Raw genomic sequence first — 18,987 nt, 5'->3', positions numbered from 1 at the left:
GATAGATAGTCCACCGCCGGACTATCGAACTCATTTGAAGGCCAATGTAGACAAATAATTATCGAGGCTTCACCCCCCCACCAGTTTCATATGCGTACATTGTAAGTAGACCCCCCATATGCAAGCGTAGCATTTGGGTTAACCCCCCTCTCCCCTCCATGCGTACGTACTGAATGGATGGCCCCTAACCTGATAAAATAAATACATGGGATACGCTGCTTGCAGGAGGAAGCTGATTCCTCACTAGATCATTGAAGATGACGAATATGGCAAGCTTTAATTCAAAAGTGGATAGAACCTGGCAGATGTAATTTACAGCCCCTTGTAAAACCACTGTTTGGTGGTTATTTGAGCATATGTCATCCCACGCTGTTTCGTGCGTGCTGGTGTGGGTGAGGTGGGGGTGATGGGGCCGGTTCAAATGTCACTTGCCACTGATGTTTTAGCCGTGGCCTGGAACTGAACTCTCTGGTCGGCCAGTTTATGGCACTTGCACCACCCCTCATTGTAATACACACTGCAAATTTTTTTCAATCCACATTTTATACCCAGAAAATATCTTGCAGTAGGGGAAAGCCAACTTTCATACCTGTGCTACGTTGGGGAAATGTTTACTCAGGTACAGTCTACATTTATTCCATGAAGTTGGATGAAAAACCCAGTACTGTACAGTACACATTATTGGGAAATAAAAAAGTATGGTACAGTATATGTCATATGGACGAACTGACCTTGACCATAGGAATGTGGAAGTCCCACCACTGGATTTGAGCTGTAAAGAGCAGACAAATGCCCTCTCGCGCTTGTTTGAGTGGAAAAAAAAACTAGCGTACCCATATTATTTTAGCAGGGTAGAAAAACCTGAATAAAAAATACCCTTTAATCTAAAGTTCATATCTACAATCTGAGCATGTTTTAAAAGTATAGATTCCTACTCGTATAAGAAAATATTATTTGTGATGTCTGCAATTGCTATGTAAACGCTCTACTATAATCACGCCACTTGTAGATTCATGCGACGAAACACGACAGAACATGTCCGATCTACCAGAGACAATAAAAACCAGTACAAAGGATAAATTAAATCATATATTGGAGACAAATAGAATGGGACAGATAATACCAATACACAATATAAACCAAAGACGAAACAAAACATAGGGTATAGTTTTAACCAATACGTAGAGTAGCAACAAAAAATATGTAAATTATATAACCGAGACCGGAGAACTTACACAGACAATGCAACTAAGACGGTGAACAAAAAAAAAACAAGACAGTAAAAACGAGAGAATACAAACGAGACGGTACAAAACGAGGTAACAATTATCCACCGTATTCTTGAATTACATCGTGACGGTGAAAAGTGACAATTGATCTTTACGGCTGTACCCCCGGGGTACCAAATAACACAAAATGGTCGAGGCAATTAAATACTTTATTTCAGACACGCTATTTTTGTTCCAGGGGTGTTACTTAACTCCGTGACTGTGGTACCAATCAATCCGAAATCGGTGGTGCCACTCCGCGATGTCGAAACGCAGCGAGGCCGATTGGTGCATCGTAGTGTCCAGCTCATCGTGAGTACAGCTCATCGTAGTGTCCAGCTCATCGTGAGTACAGCTTGTCGTGAGTACAGCTCATCCTGAGTACAGCTCATCGTAGTGTCCAGCTCATCGTAGTGTCCAGCTCATCGTGAGTACAGCTCATCGTAGTGTCCAGCTCATCGTGAGTACAGCTTGTCGTGAGTACAGCTCGTCGAGATGAGTCGATAATCGCATCGCCGACCATCAACAGACTAAACATGACTGCATCACGGACATTATGCGAGAACCGGTGTACTATGGTTCAATTCACCAATGAAAGGGACGTGGTGGGGGTGATTGACGTGGCTGAAGCCACGTTATTTACAAGGCCACCTACTCACCAAAAAAAATATTCAACACATTGGTCAATAACATTTCCTTAAAGAAAAATCAAACATTCGGCAACGTTTGTCGGGCAATGGACCTTCATAGAACACAAATATAGAGGCAGGATGGATAGATAAACTTACTAACCGATTCGTCAACACCACCAGTGGACCTTCTTCATAGCACATGGAGAAGCCAGAGGATTTAGATTTATGAACCAGTAGCAACCCAACCCACAGCACTACCCCCCCCCCCCCCATCATCATCATCAAAGACAAAGATCCCCCATTTAGCCTCCACCGACTTTTGGGACAAGTGCTGTTAGCGAGCACCTATAAGGCCAGCACAGCACACCAGGGTGTGGGGTGTGTGGGTGGCCAGACACCACGCCCGGCCGCCTTTGTGTCCCCCGAGCGGCGCTAGTTTACACACCGCACCGGGGGCACACTTGAGGCTCAATCGATCTCGGGGGGCCGGTTCAAACCACCGTCACCGGTGTTGCGTTGGCCGCGAGCGGGAATCGAACTCGAGCGTGGCGGGATTCTCGGAGCGCGCTGACCGCTACCACACCACCGCTGCCCACCGAGCCACGGTGGATCTTGCCCACGTGCCATCAACAATCATTTTGTCCCCCCCCACCACCACCACCCCAATCTTAAGGCAAGGCGAGATTTGACAGAGGGGAAAACCCTCTGGTCTGGCCACGCCGGCCCGGCCGGCACGCGGCCGCCGATTGCTACATTAGTATCCGCCTTGTATCCGCCTCGCTACTGGGGGGCAGGGGAGGAGGGGCAGGGGAGGAGGAAGGGGGGGCAGGGGGAGGAGGAAGGGGGGGCAGGGGGGAGGAGGAAGGGGGGGCAGGGGGGAGGAGGAAGGGGGGCAGGGGGAGGAGGAAGGGGGGGGGGCAGGGGGAGGAGGAAGGGGGGGGCAGGGGGGAGGAGGAAGGGGGGGGCAGGGGGGAGGAGGAAGGGGGGGGCAGGGGGGAGGAGGAAGGGGGGGCAGGGGGGAGGAGGAGTGGGGGAGGAGGAGTAGGGGGGGGCAGTGGATTCATTCGCGCGTCGTGCTCACAACACACGCACGCACACATTCGGCCTCGCTCCTACCAAACCGCACGCGCACTCACCACCACCACCACTACCGACACCACCACCACCCACCACCACCACCACTGTCTTTCTCACACACACTCACTCTCACTGAACGCGTGCACAAAGCCCGTAAGTTGTACACGCTGTACACCCACCACCACGGATAATAATAATGATGATGCTGTTGTATTTATGTTTTCAGTGTTCACGCACAATACAACACAGCACACTCGGTTGGGGTTTTTTTGATGTCATCAGTTGCACATGAGTGTGTGTGTGGTAGTACATGGCGCGCGCGTGTGTGTACACCACGATACCTATGTGGTATGCTGTTAGGGCTGTATCGTGGTGTGGATGGGGTGCTGTGATATTTGACAGTCCGTCCCTGCACGGTTACATGATGATTGTGATGATGCTTCTGTGTGCTGTATTGCTCGTTTTGTAGAATGCCAGGTTCATATTTAGCGACAGAGATCCGTAACATCCTGTGCATATGCAGTATATGACAATAATGTGTGCAGGTTATAGTGTTCGTGTTAATGCTGTACTGTAGTTCTATATTAATATGACTACACTACAGTGGTGTCTTTATTATTTTAATAATTACACACTAACTTTCTTTAATACGCCGTACCCTGATGTTTTTTTTAACAAACTGCATAATATATTAGCGATGTGTGGCTTCAGTATACATCGTGTGGGTGGTTATTGTAAGGCTTTTTTTGTACACTGAATTAATTGCAGTAGAAGCTTCGTTTGATTTTTGTATTTGGTGATGCTGCACAAGTACAAATAAACACAACACATCCGTTAATATAAAAAAAAACTGTGGCTTTACGGGAGCATTGCCCCTTTTGATAGCGCATAGATGAGTGTAGTTTGTACGGCGTAATCAGGAATTTCCAAGCCGGAGCTGTCCGGTGCTGAGCTCCGGAAAATATCCCTCCCTTCTCACCCACCCAGCGGCCGGGATTGGGGCTTCGGGCGGTGGGTCCCGGAAGCATTCCATGTGAAATTAATCCCTTTGTAGTTGTCTAACTGAATTAAAGAAACATATATAATTGTGAGTTGTGTGTGTGTGTTTGTATTTGTACTAGAGGAGCGGTGGCGTAGCGGTTAGCGCGTTGCGCTACGAACCCAGCGACTCGAGTTAGATTCCCACTCACGGCCAACACCGGTGACGATTATGTGAACCGGTCTCGGGCCTCCCCTAGGTCGACTCAGCCATAAACTGAGTAACTGGTGCGGTGTGGAAACATCGCCACTGGGGAGACAAAGGCGGCCGGGCGTGGTGCTGGCCTCGTGTGCCGTACTGGCCTTCATAGGTGCTCGCTAACGGCACTTTCCCAAACAGTCTGTTGAGGCTATACTGGGGATCTTTGTCTTTGTACACGTGTGTGTGTGTGAGAGAGAGATCATGTGTTAAATCGTAACGTGTCATCAAACAAGTTGTACAGTACAGTAATGAGACTACCTTCCCAAGTCTCACGCATAATCTGGGCGTGAGACTCACAAATTCAGCCCGTTTTCCCACGCCGACACATCCGAATCTCACGAATATTACGGCGGAGAGAATTGTGAATATTTAATTCCAGGTCGCAGGTAATGCCCCATTCCTCCCTGCAGTCTCACGCCGCCACAAATCAACCACAGCACACACACACATTGACCCATCTATTTGTATTGTGTGTGTATGTATGTGCACCGTGTAACCTTGCAAGGATAACCTAAACTCACGTATTTGGCGACGTGTTTGTAAAATAACGCTGTAGTGGTAATACTGTTATCGCATGTCAAGGAAAGCCTCACCCTGAGTCTCGAGACTGGTTTGCAGGAGGGTCCTGCTCTATTGGGATGTTTGGCCACTACCCAGCACGCGACATGGGCTCAAAATGGGTGAGGTGTGCAGTTTTAATTGAGAGGCTTTAGCCAATTTATATGGCGTATACAGACAGTACTGTATAGTTAGTACTGCTGTTTATTGATTTTTTTTTCAACAATCCAATTTTCAGAAAATTTCTTCCCAATGTTGCTGTGGATAACTTTGGTGGAAGCATATCACTGTTTCTGACAGCCCTCTTAATATGTAAAATAATAACGTCGCCTATCTTGTATTTTTTAAAGACAGTTTTATGACCAGTATGTTGAATTTTAATTGGAATGCTTTTTAATAACCTACAACGGCTATGTATAATTGTATTTTACGTGTACAGAATTGGTCTTTTTCACAATATAATTACAGCATGTATGTGGTCTATGGTAGAGAAAAAGCCTTGCCAGTTAAAGGTGGAGTAAAAACGAGAAGGGCTTGAGCCTAGACTTGAACAGAGGCAGGGAGTCGACAGCACTGATTTCTGGGAAAAAGTAGTTCCAGACCGCCACTGATTGAGGGTTGAGCGTACGCCAGTGTGCCTATGTTATGAACGTTTGGTTGGTGAATTAAAGTCTAAAGTGCCACGACAAAGATGATACTGGTACATTCCAGCTGGTTAATTCAAGGACCAATTTGGCTTTTTAGAATTGTCTAGTTTAAAGGTTTGCATGCAAAGGCGTCCTTTTAATTTTCATAGCTCAATAATTCACGAACGATGACAAACATTCTGCGAATCGTTCACTTCAAATGAAGTTTTACGGCAATATTGGCTTACAGAATATGAAATCTCAACTCTGCTTACGCCTTGATCTCCGGTTTTGCCTTGTTATTAGAATGGCACAGAAAACACGCTTGGCTCGAGGCATTTTTGGATACAATACAAAGTACATTTTTTGGTTTGTCTCATCCTTTGAAAAATTCCCAGACACCTGCAGATTGCCTGGCACTGCACGTTGCCTCTGACTGGACACTACAAGGCTTACAACTTCTACAACGGGGTTTCTTGGGGGACCTTATAAGGCTTCATAAGTTCTCCACATCAAAGCAGTGTGCAGCTTGCATGCCTGCAATAAATCAAAGTCAAAAGAGGCGCCCTGCTTAATCGAGCAATGGGGACGCACTCATCTCCTGTGGCTGTCCTAAGGAAGTGATGGAAATCCCACGTTACTATGGTGAGGGCCGGTCTCTCCGTAAGGCTACGAATATAAGGTGTGCAGCATGTTTAGTGGCAAGTGCAAGTGGGGTTTGTTAACGATCACCGTCCTGGAAATGTGATTCAGGGTTGCGATCGAGTTCCAGAATAACTTTTTTTTTAATGTGCAGGTGAATTTAGCGAACATTGGTGGCTGCAGTGGTCACGTACACATGCAATGTGTATAAAAAATCCAATTGGATTCTCACAACGCTATTTTTATGTATATATCATAAGCTGAATATGAATTTGTGTATCAGTGCATTGACGCACGCTTCTTGGTTATTACTCACAATAACCAAAATTATACTTTTTTTAACGAGAATAGTTCATAGAGGCATTGTGGTGTGGTTTCTTGCATTCTGCAGGCCAAGTGTTTAAATGTGATGTCAAATTATCAGGAAAGTACTGCCACAAGTGAAATACTAATGAACAAGGTAACCAATGTGTGCACCTCTGGAGAGAATAGGGAGGGCTGTTTGGAAACCCGCAAGTGAATGACAGACGTATTGTTCATATCCCTTGTGTTGGACGGCGTGTATTATAATCATAACTGGTGGCGAGCTTTGCCTGCTTTCCATCGACTTTAGCGTCATACTCCACGGGATGAAATTGCTTGGTTCGGTGATGATGAGGATTGTGTATTTTTAAGTGTTTAGAACAAAATTTGACGCAGTTTAGAACTTTAGGCTCATTGTGTCCGATAAGTGACACTAATCAACTCCTAGTTGTAAATTTTAGGGGCTGCAATGTGATAGGTTTACATTTTTTAGGGTTTTACAGATTTAAGTGTAGACATTATTGCTACATTTGTGCCAAACATCAGCTTTGTTGTCCTTCATGAACATCGTTGAAATTGACATCGGTCACTTGCTCACGATTGTCTAGACGGCACAACCTTGCATATCCGACTCGCTGGGGACTTATGTATTGGAGGATCTCAGATGTGTGAACATTGATAGAAGATGACAGTCACACTGTGCACGAATGCTGCACTGAGGGAGGGTGATTAATTGCTCGGAGTGGATGTGTGACGGTCGGATATGCGACGTTGTGCTGTGTTTAAGTATTCGGCTGCCGTGTTGGTACGGTAATAATAACAATAGTCAATTATATTCTTGGTTCTTTCGGTAAAGTCACGTAGAAAGGAAACAATAAAATAATAAAAATATAAAACAATATAATTCTCACGACGTTTCGACTGCAACACAAGCAATCATCATCAGGTGTGAAAACCACAGCAAGAAAATTTGAAAAAGTGGCGGTTATTTTTAACGTTAGCACCACGGAGAGCGATTTGACAATAGTCAATTAGGTACCGCATCTGTCTGTCAACGCTGAGCCATCACTTCTGCAACCCTTCCCATCTCCAGGAGATGGCTGGACTCCTCGGATGCGTTTGGAGAGGAAGCAGAGAAGGCGTCAAAAATTGTTCCCCTATTTTTGGCGATGGGCTGCGGGCGAGGGCAGTTAATTTTGGCAACAGTAGCTGCTCCCGTGTCTCTGGAGGAGTCGGGTGTATTTAAAAAGCCCACGAGTGAACGCCGGCGGCCTTGTTAACGACACCGGTTGTGGACAGCACGCGCCGTGTGTTTGATAACTTTGTGCCGAGCGCTTGAAGTTTTCACTGAGCGCTAGGCTGGCGATAAAGCAGTTCTCTGTTTGGGGAATTTAATTCCACGAAACAGAAATATCTGCTCACTTACGTAATCCTTAAAAAACATTAATCCAGCACAGTTATTATAAATGTACAATCATGTTGGGCACATTGACCAAACCTCTTCACTGCATTTTGCCTCTCTGATCCACTTATAGCCGAAGTTGGCTTCAACTGACGGCGCAAATTTTTAAGCGGTGAATATTTGCAGAAGTTACATTATTAATGACTGCAATGAATAGGGACCTTTATTAGCCTCTCCATTGAGCTTCTAGCCATAACAGTGTTGTATTTTAGTGAAATATTTACGAGTAGATGTCTACTCGGTAATCTCATCTGCCTATTATAGTGTCTACATGCTCACGCTTCCTCCGTCAAGTATGAATATATAACGCTCATTCCTGCCAGTCGTACTTATGGCTGACCCGATTCAGTTTACCATAACAGTCTTACGGTTGCGGTGGTTAAAGTAAAATCACTTTTGAAATGTTACAAAATCTCCAGACTGCCTCTGGGGTAACGGCTTTACATTTTGACGCCGTTATGAACCTTGATAGCATTTCACACATTCGTCCCGTGAAAAGGGGCTCGCGTTGATTAATTAGCGGAGGCCAATTTTATGTATTTGAAGTGCCTGCAAACCGCATAAGAGCATTAGGGGGAATCTCCATAACCTGGTTTCAACAATCATGCGAAGCATATGGCGTTTTCGCCACCCTGTGTGAGCGAGGCTTTATGAGAGTAAATCCCAGATCCATCCCTGTAGCGGCAACCATTAGTCCTGCCTGCGCCCGCAGCGAATTGGAACACAACCTTGTCTGCTGGAGATGTTCTTCTTCTGTGCCGCCCACCCCTAATTTTCCCTGCAAGTTGCCCATTCGGTTGGTGTTGACACTCTCTCGTCCTCTCCGCCCGATCAAGCCGTACACTGCGATATGCACTGAGGCACAAGTGGAGAGTTCTGCTCTGACTTTGGGTTGCCACCCGTCCTGATTTTACCCAGGATCATCCTGTATTTGATGTAGCTGTCCTGAGAAATGTGTACGCCTTACAGGGGACATTAAAAGCCTTGGATTTTTCTAGATTTGAAGTTTTCGTGTCTGCAAGGATCCACACTGTTTGGTTCTTTCAAACCAAAGAGTGACCACTTTAGCAATTATTTTCTTGCTGTGGTTGTCCCACCTGATGACGGGCGCTTGTGTCGCACCCAAAACGTCGTGTTTTATTTATTATTTGCATTTTTTCACCTACGTGAATTTACCGAAATAACCTTGGATTTTTGCCAGTTGTATAATAATATACTACTCAAGAAAAATAATTTACAGGTACTTCTTTCCTTTTCCGGTATTGTGAGATATTAATCCCACGATACGTCTCAATTTTTTTTATATCTCAAAGGTGGCAACCCTACTCCAACCTTATCGCCCTCGCGGCCCCGTGCTCTGTCCCACCTTGCCCCCACAGTTTGCCCCCTCAGACTGTCGCCGCTCCAGCACCCCGTCCTGACCGACGGCCGACTGCCCCCCCCCAGCCACCAACCCTTGCCGCATGCCGTGTGTGCCATGAAAAACACAAGCCGACACTGTGAAATCATTTTGACTGGCCTTTGATAGTCTGTCAGGGCGGCAGACACTGGGGGCTTTGTGTGCCGCCTGATGTCACTCCTGAATTATTTACACTGTGGGACGCAAATGGGAGAAGGGGTCTGTGTGTGTGTGCTCAGGGGTGTCTCGGGGAGCTGGGGAGCTGGGGGGCAGGGAGAGAGGGAGGAGGAGGTAGATCTGGGTGGGGGGGTCAAGAGGAGGGCGGTGTGGGGATGGGGAGAGTGTGTGTGTTTGTGGGGGGCGGCGGTGGTGGTGGTAGAGGGGTGATTGCCGACTGTACCAAACAACCGTGCAGTGTCTGTCTTAAATATGTGCCTAGGTTTAGAATGCTCGGAAACATAGGGAGCGCGCGGTCATGCGTTGAGGTCAGAACCTGAAGTATGGCTTCACTGGATTTTATTTTATTTTCCTTTTGAAGTCCTGGCTCATTGAATATAATTGGCCGATGCTTTGCATGCACCCTTGAGAGCGAGTGTTATTGTGTGCATTTTCGCACTACTGCATTGGTTACACGCTGTTAATGCGCAAGCTTCCAGGTTTACCCTTGTAATGGAGACATTTGTATTTGAACGAGCTGTCGCCTGTAAGTGAACGTTTTCAATCATTCATAGGATTTAGTCGTTCATAGCCGGGTGGTGGTGGTGCACGCCTGTGATCTCGTACTTTGGAGGTGAGAATTCGTGGTGTCACATGAGCCGGGTGAAACTTCCTGATTTGCTCGGCTGCAAGGAGGCCGGGAGATGGCAGTAGAGCAAGTATATTGAATCCATCCACGTGGAGCTCGGGTGTGATACTTCCTCATATTTGTGGTGAGTTTTCTCCATGCACTCCCACGTGTGAAACGCTCACGGATTATATTTGTCGAACATCCCAATTAAGTCAACGTTAGTCAAGTTTAGGGTAGTGGGGTTGACTTCTTGGGGCGTCCCGGTGGCGAGATGTTATCTGCCTCGCCTGGTATACAGGAGGTTGTGGGTTCGATCCTGACGACCCTGATGCCTGTATATTTGGAGTTTGCATGTTCTCCCCTTGGTTGCATGGATTTCTCACTGGGTCTTCCGGGTTTTCCCTCCATATTTAGGAACATGCGTTTAGAGTATTTGGCTGATATAAATTTCCACGTGATAAGCCACTTCGTTGAGCTATCATTTCCGGCCAGGTTGCTTCTGAAAAAGAGCTACGTAGCTCAGTGGGGCCTAACCGGGTAAAATAATAAAAAGAGTTTAGTTTACTTTCTGATTTAGCTAACATCGGGGAGTGAGTTACCCTGCCTTCCACGAGGTTCAGCTCCCTTCTCACCCGGAAGGATAGCCCCTGTCGGGGCCCTGCTTGGTAAGATGACGCCTAATCAGGTGGATGAATCCCAATCCAGGATCCTCCTGAAAGATAATCTTGAGACTCAGAGTTCGCTTTGTTGGATAAACAAGGAGCATTGGTATTGCTCCATTATTAATTTTCGCTCATGTGGACATGTCCTAATTGTCTCGTGTGCCAAGGGTGGAGCGGGTTGTTTTCATGGCATGGTTGTTGTTGAACATAGTGTCCGTGTAGCTATGGAGAAGACTTTCATCATCCACTGGGCAGCTGGCTCTGTCCGAGTGCAATTTTAATGTTGAGAACACCTCATAAATGTATTTGATTTGATGCAGCTCATGCTGCTGCTTCTGCTGGTCTCAACGACAGGCAGAACAAAGCCTTTGCTCATTCCGTGCTCAGTGCTGTGCTCACTCTGCTTATGCACAGGAGATGCCCGTTGACATCTTTTTATTCTGCTTGGAGGCTCGTGTGCAGTTTTCTACCAATTTGCGCCATTTTTTCTGTTAATTGGAAAACCCCTCCCATTGCCATGTCATCTTTTACCAGGCAGCACTGTGGATAAACGGTGCCAACGCTGTAATACCGTAGATTAATGGTGCCATCGCTGTAACACCGTGGATCAACAGTGCCATCGCTGTAACACCGTGGATCAACGGTGCCATCGCTGTAACATCGTGGTTCAACGGTGCCAACGCTGTAACACCGTGAATCATCAGTGCCAATGCTGTAACACCGTGAATCATCAGTGCCAATGCTGTAACACTGGATCATCGGTGCCAATGCTGTAACACTGTGGATCATCAGTGCCAACGCTGTAACACCGTGGATCATCGGTGCCAACGCTGTAACACCGTGAATCATCAGTGCCAATGCTGTAACACTGTGGATCAACGGTGCCAACGCTGTAACACTGTGGATCATCAGTGCCAATGCTGTAACACTGTGGATCAACGGTGCCAACGCTGTAACACTGTGGATCATCAGTGCCAATGCTGTAACACTGTGGATCATCAGTGCCAACGCTGTAACACCGTGGATCATCAGTGCCAATGCTGTAACACTGTGGATCATCAGTGCCAATGCTGTAACACTGTGGATCATCAGTGCCAACGCTGTAACACTGTGGATCATCAGTGCCAATGCTGTAACACTGTGGATCATCAGTGCCAACGCTGTAACACTGTGGATCATCAGTGCCAATGCTGTAACACTGTGGATCATCAGTGCCAATGCTGTAACACTGTGGATCATCAGTGCCAACGCTGTAACACCGTGGATCATCGGTGCCAATGCTGTAACACCGTGGATCAACGGTGCCAACGCTGTAACACTGTGGATCATCAGTGCCAACGCTGTAACACCGTGGATCATCAGTGCCAATGCTGTAACACCGTGGATCATCAGTGCCAATGCTGTAACACTGTGGATCATCAGTGCCAACGCTGTAACACCGTGGATCATCAGTGCCAATGCTGTAACACCGTGGATCAACGGTGCCAACGCTGTAACACTGTGGATCATCAGTGCCAACGCTGTAACACTGTGGATCATCAGTGCCAATGCTGTAACACCGTGGATCATCGGTGCCAACGCTGTAACACCGTGGATCATCAGTGCCAATGCTGTAACACCGTGGATCATCAGTGCCAATGCTGTAACACCGTGGATCATCGGTGCCAACGCTGTAACACCGTGGATCATCAGTGCCAATGCTGTAACACTGTGGATCAACGGTGCCAACGCTGTAACACTGTGGATCATCGGTGCCAACGCTGTAACACCGTGGATCATCAGTGCCAATGCTGTAACACCGTGGATCATCGGTGCCAACGCTGTAACACCGTGGATCATCAGTGCCAATGCTGTAACACCGTGGATCATCAGTGCCAATGCTGTAACACCGTGCCTGTCGACCAGCGGCATAGTTTACCGAGTGTGCAGGCGGTGCAACTGCACCAGGGCTGGAGAGGCTCAGGTGTCGGGCTGTGAAGAGGTGGGGCAGGGGGGGGGTGACGTTGGACAGGGGGCCTATATAATCCCTAGCACCAGGTTATGTATGTTGAACTTCATTCGCACCGTACATAGTCAACCGTAATAATGGGGGAGAATGACAACAACAAACTAAACAAGAGAAGCAACCATGTTCGGCCACTGCTGTCAGCGTGACTACTTTCACGCGATCGGTGTATCCAGTGAGGGCTTCTCCTGATTTTCCAGTGTGCTCCTTGCAGCTGCCATTAAATTGGTACATTGTTTATTTGAGGCCAGGTGAGAATTAGCCGATCAAGAGACAATACCTGCTTTGTGAGGACATCTGGTGTATTACAAGGCTAACGGCGATATTAATTCTCATTTTAATTTGTGTTATAATCATGAGTGAACACGGCAACACAAATTGGGCATCTACAAAACGGCTGGTCGGGTAATTATGGATGTGCCTGCGGCCTTATTCGAGTGAAATATTAAGGTGCCGTGTTGGCAATGGTACACGAGTACAAATCAAAAAAGACTCCGAAACATGTGTCAATCACGCTGAATTATACAAACATAAATGTGCACGCGGCTTAACCTTTTGGGCAAATGCCCTTCTTCAGAGCAGATAATGAGTAGATAGGCTGACCGATGTACGGTATCATTGAGACAATTATTCTCTAAATGATTTTTTATGACGTTAACATGAATGGTTTTGCATTGATATAGTATTCCTATGTAAGCAGAAAACAACTTGGGTATCATTGCTCATGTTCATCAGATGGTTTTGTAAAATCATGAAGGCATCCCAATTTGCCACCAATGGAACTACTGCCCTGTTACTACAAAACAATCTGATGACAATGAGCAATGACCACGATGTTTTGGAATAAGCATTTATATATAAATTCATTAACTAAACAAAAAAATCTACTTTATTTTTTTTATTTTACCCGGTTAGGCCCCACTGAGCTACGTAGCTCTTTTTCAGAAGCAACTTGGCCAGAAATGATAGCTCAACGAAGTTACTTTTCACATGGAATTTTATAGCAGCCAAATACTCTTAAACGCATGTTTCTGAATGTGGAGAGAAACACCGGAGCACCTGGAGAAATATCCACACCACCACGGGGAGAACACGGAAACTCCAAATACACAGGCGTCAGGGTTGGGATCAAACCCACAACCTCCTGTATAGCAGACAAGGTAGCAAACGCCTCGTCATTGCAGCGCTCCATACATAATACATATTAAAGTTGCCCTCATTCAAAATGTTTATGAGACCAGAAAATAAAGTGAGATGTTCAACTTTATCGGAACAAGAGTTGTTCGATGTTTCATAACAATGTTTTCCTTTTTGTGCCGCGTGCTGTTCAGCTCGACGTCCGACGTTTCGCTTGACATGCAGGGAGCTTCTTCAAGAACTCCTGTGGAGCACACCTGCAAACAAATCCACGCAGTTCGGGATATATCGTAAAATATTTGCTCTCTGCAGAAGGGCCGTCACCCAAAACGTTGGGGTATATATTTTTCAATTCCAGTATAAGCGCAGCTTTCACGACAAAACGTGCCAACCTTTTTGATTCGTACATGTACAGGCGTGCCGCGTAAGGCGGGGCCTTCCCACTCAGATGTGATGGCGAGATGTGAACTACCTCGCCCGGTATACAGGAGGTCGTGGGATTGTGGGTTCAATGCCGATCCTGTCGCCTGTATATTTGGAGTTTGCATGTTCTCCACGTGGTCACGTGGATTTTTCTCCAGGTCCTCCGGTTTTTCCCTCCACATTTAGAAACACGTGTTTCCAGTATTTGGCCGCTATAAAATTCCACATCAGCCACCTTGTTTTGTTATCATTTGTGGCCAGGTCGTTTCTGACAAAGAGCGATGTGGCTCAGTGGGCCGTACCTGGGAAAATAAAAAGATTTTTTTAAATATATAGTTTATGTGCAGGTGAGCAGTGTGGCTGAACATGCGTGCTCTCCCGTTGTTACATGTATGACAACAAAACAACTGCAGTGCAGTAACACCGGGTCAAGGGTGAGTGGGTTGGTCCACCATCGTGAATACACCACTGTACACACGCACAAAGACGAAGATCCCCCGTATAGCCTTAACAGACTGTTGGGGAAAGTGCTGTTGACGAGCACCTATGAAGGCAGGCAGGCAGGCACGGCACACGAGGCGGTGGGTGGCCAACACCACGCCCGGCCGCTTTTGTCTCCCTCGCAGCGATGTTTATACACTGTACCAGGTACTCATTTAAGGCTTAGTCGACCTAGGGGAGGCCAAGAACCGGTCCGGATAATCGTCACCGGTGTTGAACTCGGAAGGGGCCGGGTTCGAGTCGCAGCGCGCTAACCGCTACGCCACCGCTCAGCTTACGAGCGCGCACACAGCAGCAGCATCAGCATCATGGAGCTCAGCAGAACAGTGCCCAAAGACAAAGAGATGGTTGGCCTGAAGCCACACGCCATTCGTGGTTGTAAAGAGCCGGTGCTGTGTTTGTGGCATGGGTCCGGTGGGGGTGGGGAGAGTTCTGCCCCCCATCACTGCCCCCCCCCCATCCCGGCTTTGGCAGGCCAATCCTTTGTTTGCCAAGCTATCGCACGGCCAACGAAGACGAAAACCAAAATGCTCTCAATGCTGGTTATGGGAGTTACTCATTAAACAAAGTGGACCTTCAAGGAAGCGAGAGCAAATCCGCCTGCTTGTGCCGCGTTAGAAATAACGTTTTAATTTTGTATAAATATTTTTTAAAAAACTGATTCTTATGTGCTCTCTCGGTCGGTCGCTCTGCTGGCAATTTGTCGACTTCACGCGGTGGCTCGGTGGATGAAATGTTAAAGCAGATCCTCACTGAACCTGCAAGTCCCATCGGAGAGTCGCCGTTTAAAATCTTACCGAGGGGTGGTTGTGATGGATGAGGGGACGCTACGGGCGGACGTGTGCCACGATGTTTCTCCATCATCAGCTTACAATGCGCAATCCCGTCAATCCACTGCTGGACGAAAGCCACAACCTCCACGCCATGTCGGTCGTGGAGGTTGTTGGACCATTACTCCACCGCGTTGGTGGAGGGTGGTGAAGGGCGCACATCTCGGGCCGCCCGGTTCGTCTAGATATCAGCCGCGGCTGGGAATGGAACTTCAGATTGCCGGGGTCGTAGCGGAGTTGCCACGCTACTCCCATCGCCTCGCGTTTCATTTGCGGAACACGTCGAACGAACAACAATGGAAGGCATAACGAAATCGGAGAGCCCCATTGTGTTTTGAGGTGAGCGGAATGTTTCAAAAGCAGGAGACGTGTCCGCGGTGAAAAGCAGATTTTACAGTGCTCGGGTGATTCAAGACGAGACTCAGTCGGCTCCAGACACAGCGGGGAATCTGTGCACTGAAGTGGAGAGAGTTCATTATTCAAACCCAATCGAGAAAACTGTTGATTTCAGGATTTTGAAACGGTGTTTCCCCCCCCCCCCCCATCTTTCTTCTCCTTCTCCTCCTTCTCATCCTCCTTCTCCTTCTCTCCATAAGTCCGGAGTTATCGTACCACAAATTATCAGAAGCAAACACCCGGCCGCTGTAGCTTCCTACAAATACTTTCCGTGCGTTAACAGAGAATCAGAATTAGTTTAAAAAGAAATAAATTTAGAAATAGATGCAACTGGCAATCATATGGGCCTCAAAATTCACTTGGCTTGCGGTACTGACGCACACTTCCTGTCGCAAATGAAAGACCATTTGAATCCGTCTGTTCTGATGCCCCCTAGTCCTGCAAGTGTCAAGGTTGATGACTGAACGCTGACTGATACAACTGCCTAGCTTTTCACGATTGTGTTCAAGTAAATTTATTGGAACCAGCTGAGACCTCGATAGACCAGGATTGTCTCCGGTATAGTGTACTCTATAGCTCTCTGTCGTGTTTCCGTGTTGTACCGCGTGTTGATCGGCGTGAAAGTCCGACGTTTTGCTCCGGGTGCGGGTTGAGCTTCAGGAACTGAATTCTGAAATGATACTTCTGCTCCTCAAGAAGCTGCCAATACGTGGGGCAAACGGCACGTGGCACGATCTGAAAATGTCGGGGAGCGAACCAACAACAACGCAAAGCCCAAAATGCCCTTTGTTTTTGAAACCCAGGAAAGCCTCGTTGAGGATTGTTTTTCAGGAGGATCCTGCATTTGGATGTTTGGAGAGTTCAGGGGTCGGCAACCTGCGAATCCGGAGCCGCATGCGGCTCTTTTAGCACTGCTTCGTAACGTTATTTATTAAGGACCCACCGTCTCGTATTCATATTGCATTGTGGCTCTTGAAATATAAAAATTTATATTTACCGAATTCAAAATAAATGGCTCTTATTGTTATTTTGGCTGCTGACCCCTGGGCTAGTTCCATCAATGAACGTTTGGCATGTGGAATGAAACCGGAATACTGCACCTCTACCTGGTGATAAACCATAAATACGAAGGTTTAGCATTCAAAGGTCCACACAGATGGATTCAAGAAACGTATTTCCGTACTGACATCTCCTGGTCGCCTTTACAGGCTTAGCAGTTTTTTTGTGTCGGTGTCTCAGCGATGTTTGTGAACCGTCAGCATTGCCCCGGCAGTCTTCCATCCCAAGTAACCAACCCCGCTCAACCCCGCTAACCTTCCAACATCTGGCAACATGGGGTGATCTGGTGATACGCCAAGTTATTTCATGAGGAAAACGTAGTAGCCATGCAATGATTAACAAATTGCCGTAATTGCAACTGGAATGACGATTATTAGCAATTGCCAGATGAATTGCCACGGTTGGGCATTGCCATTCGGTTCAAGATTCAGCTCTGATTTGGCTCCTTTTCGCCGTCTCGTTTGTACGGCTTTGTTCACTCCGTTGACACAAGTGTAATGTTAGAACGTCGATTGCATAGATCTTCTAGATGCACGTACCGGGGCCTGAGCGTAAGCACTTTAATTGATGAATCATTTTATCGTGACGTGCTGAGGAAATCGCTTTCTTGAGAGGGGATTTTTTTTGTTCAGCCCGCGGGGAACTTTGTGTCTCTTCACCAGAGGTTGTTTACGATAAGTTCCAATGTGTTGGCGTTCCGCAACGGTCATTCTTATACTTTTTTTGGTGTTATACTTCCTTTTGTGGCACGGTACTGTACAGGGTGATCCATTTATAGATAATCCACCGAGTTATAATGTCCCTCTTACATTGAGGGGAAAAAGTATTTGATCCCCTGCTGATTTTGTACGTTTGCCCACTGACAAATAAATGATCAGTCTATAATTTTAATGGTTGGTTTATTTGAACAGTGAGAGACAGAATAACAACAAAAAAATCCAGAAAAACGCATGTCAAAAATGTTATACATTGATTTGCATTTTAATGAGGGAAATAAGCATTTGACCCCTCTGCAAAACATGACTTAGTACTTGGTGGCAAAACCCTTGTTAGCGATCGCAGAGGTCAGACGTTTCTTATAGTTGGCCACCAGGTTTGCACATATCTCAGGAGGGATTTTATCCCACTCCTCTTCGCAGATCTTCTCCAAGTCATTAAGGTTTCGAGGCTGACGTTTGGCAACTCGAACCTTCAGCTCCCTCCACAGATTTTCTCTGGGATTAAGGTCTGGAGACTGGCTAGGCCACTCCAGTACCTTAATGTGCTTCTTCTTGAGCCACTCCTTTGTTGCCTTGGCCGTGTGTTTTGGGTCATTGTCATGCTGGAATACCCATTCACGACCCATTTTCAATGCCCTGGCTGAGGGAAGGAGGTTCTCACCTAATATTTAACGGTACATGGCCCCGTCCATCGTCCCTTTGATGCGGTGAAGTTGTCCTGTCCCCTTAGCAGAAAAACACCCCCAAAGCATAATGTTTCCACCTCCATGTTTGACGGTGGGGATGGTGTTCTTGGGGTCATAGGCAGCATTCCTCCTCCTCCAAACACGGCGAGTTGAGTTGATACCAAAGAGCTCCATTTTGGTCTCATCTGACCACAACACTTTCACCCAGTTGTCCTCTGAATCATTCAGATGTTCATTGGCAAACTTCAGACGGGCATGTATATGCGCTTTCTTGAGCAGGGGGACCTTGCGGGCGCTGCAGGATTTCAGTCCTTCACGGCGTAGTGTGTTACCAATTGTTTTCTTGGTGACTATGGTCCCAGCGGCCTTGAGATCATTGACAAGATCCTCCCGTGTAGTTCTGGGCTGATTCCTCACCGTTCTCATGATCATTGCAACTCCACGAGGTGAGATCTTGCATGGAGCCCCAGGCCGAGGGAGATTGACATTTCTTTTGTGTTTCTTCCATTTGCGAATAATCGCACCAACTGTTGTCACCTTCTCACCAAGCTGTTTGGCAATGGTCTTGTAGCCCA

Source organism: Petromyzon marinus, chromosome 11 (genome assembly GCF_048934315.1).
Source record: "Petromyzon marinus isolate PM22_M1 ecotype Great Lakes invasive population chromosome 11, UKy_Petmar_22M1.pri1.0, whole genome shotgun sequence".
Taxonomy (NCBI): Eukaryota; Metazoa; Chordata; class Hyperoartia; order Petromyzontiformes; family Petromyzontidae; genus Petromyzon; species Petromyzon marinus.
The sequence above is the reverse complement of the archived record's forward strand: the minus strand, read 5'-3'. Positions refer to the sequence as shown.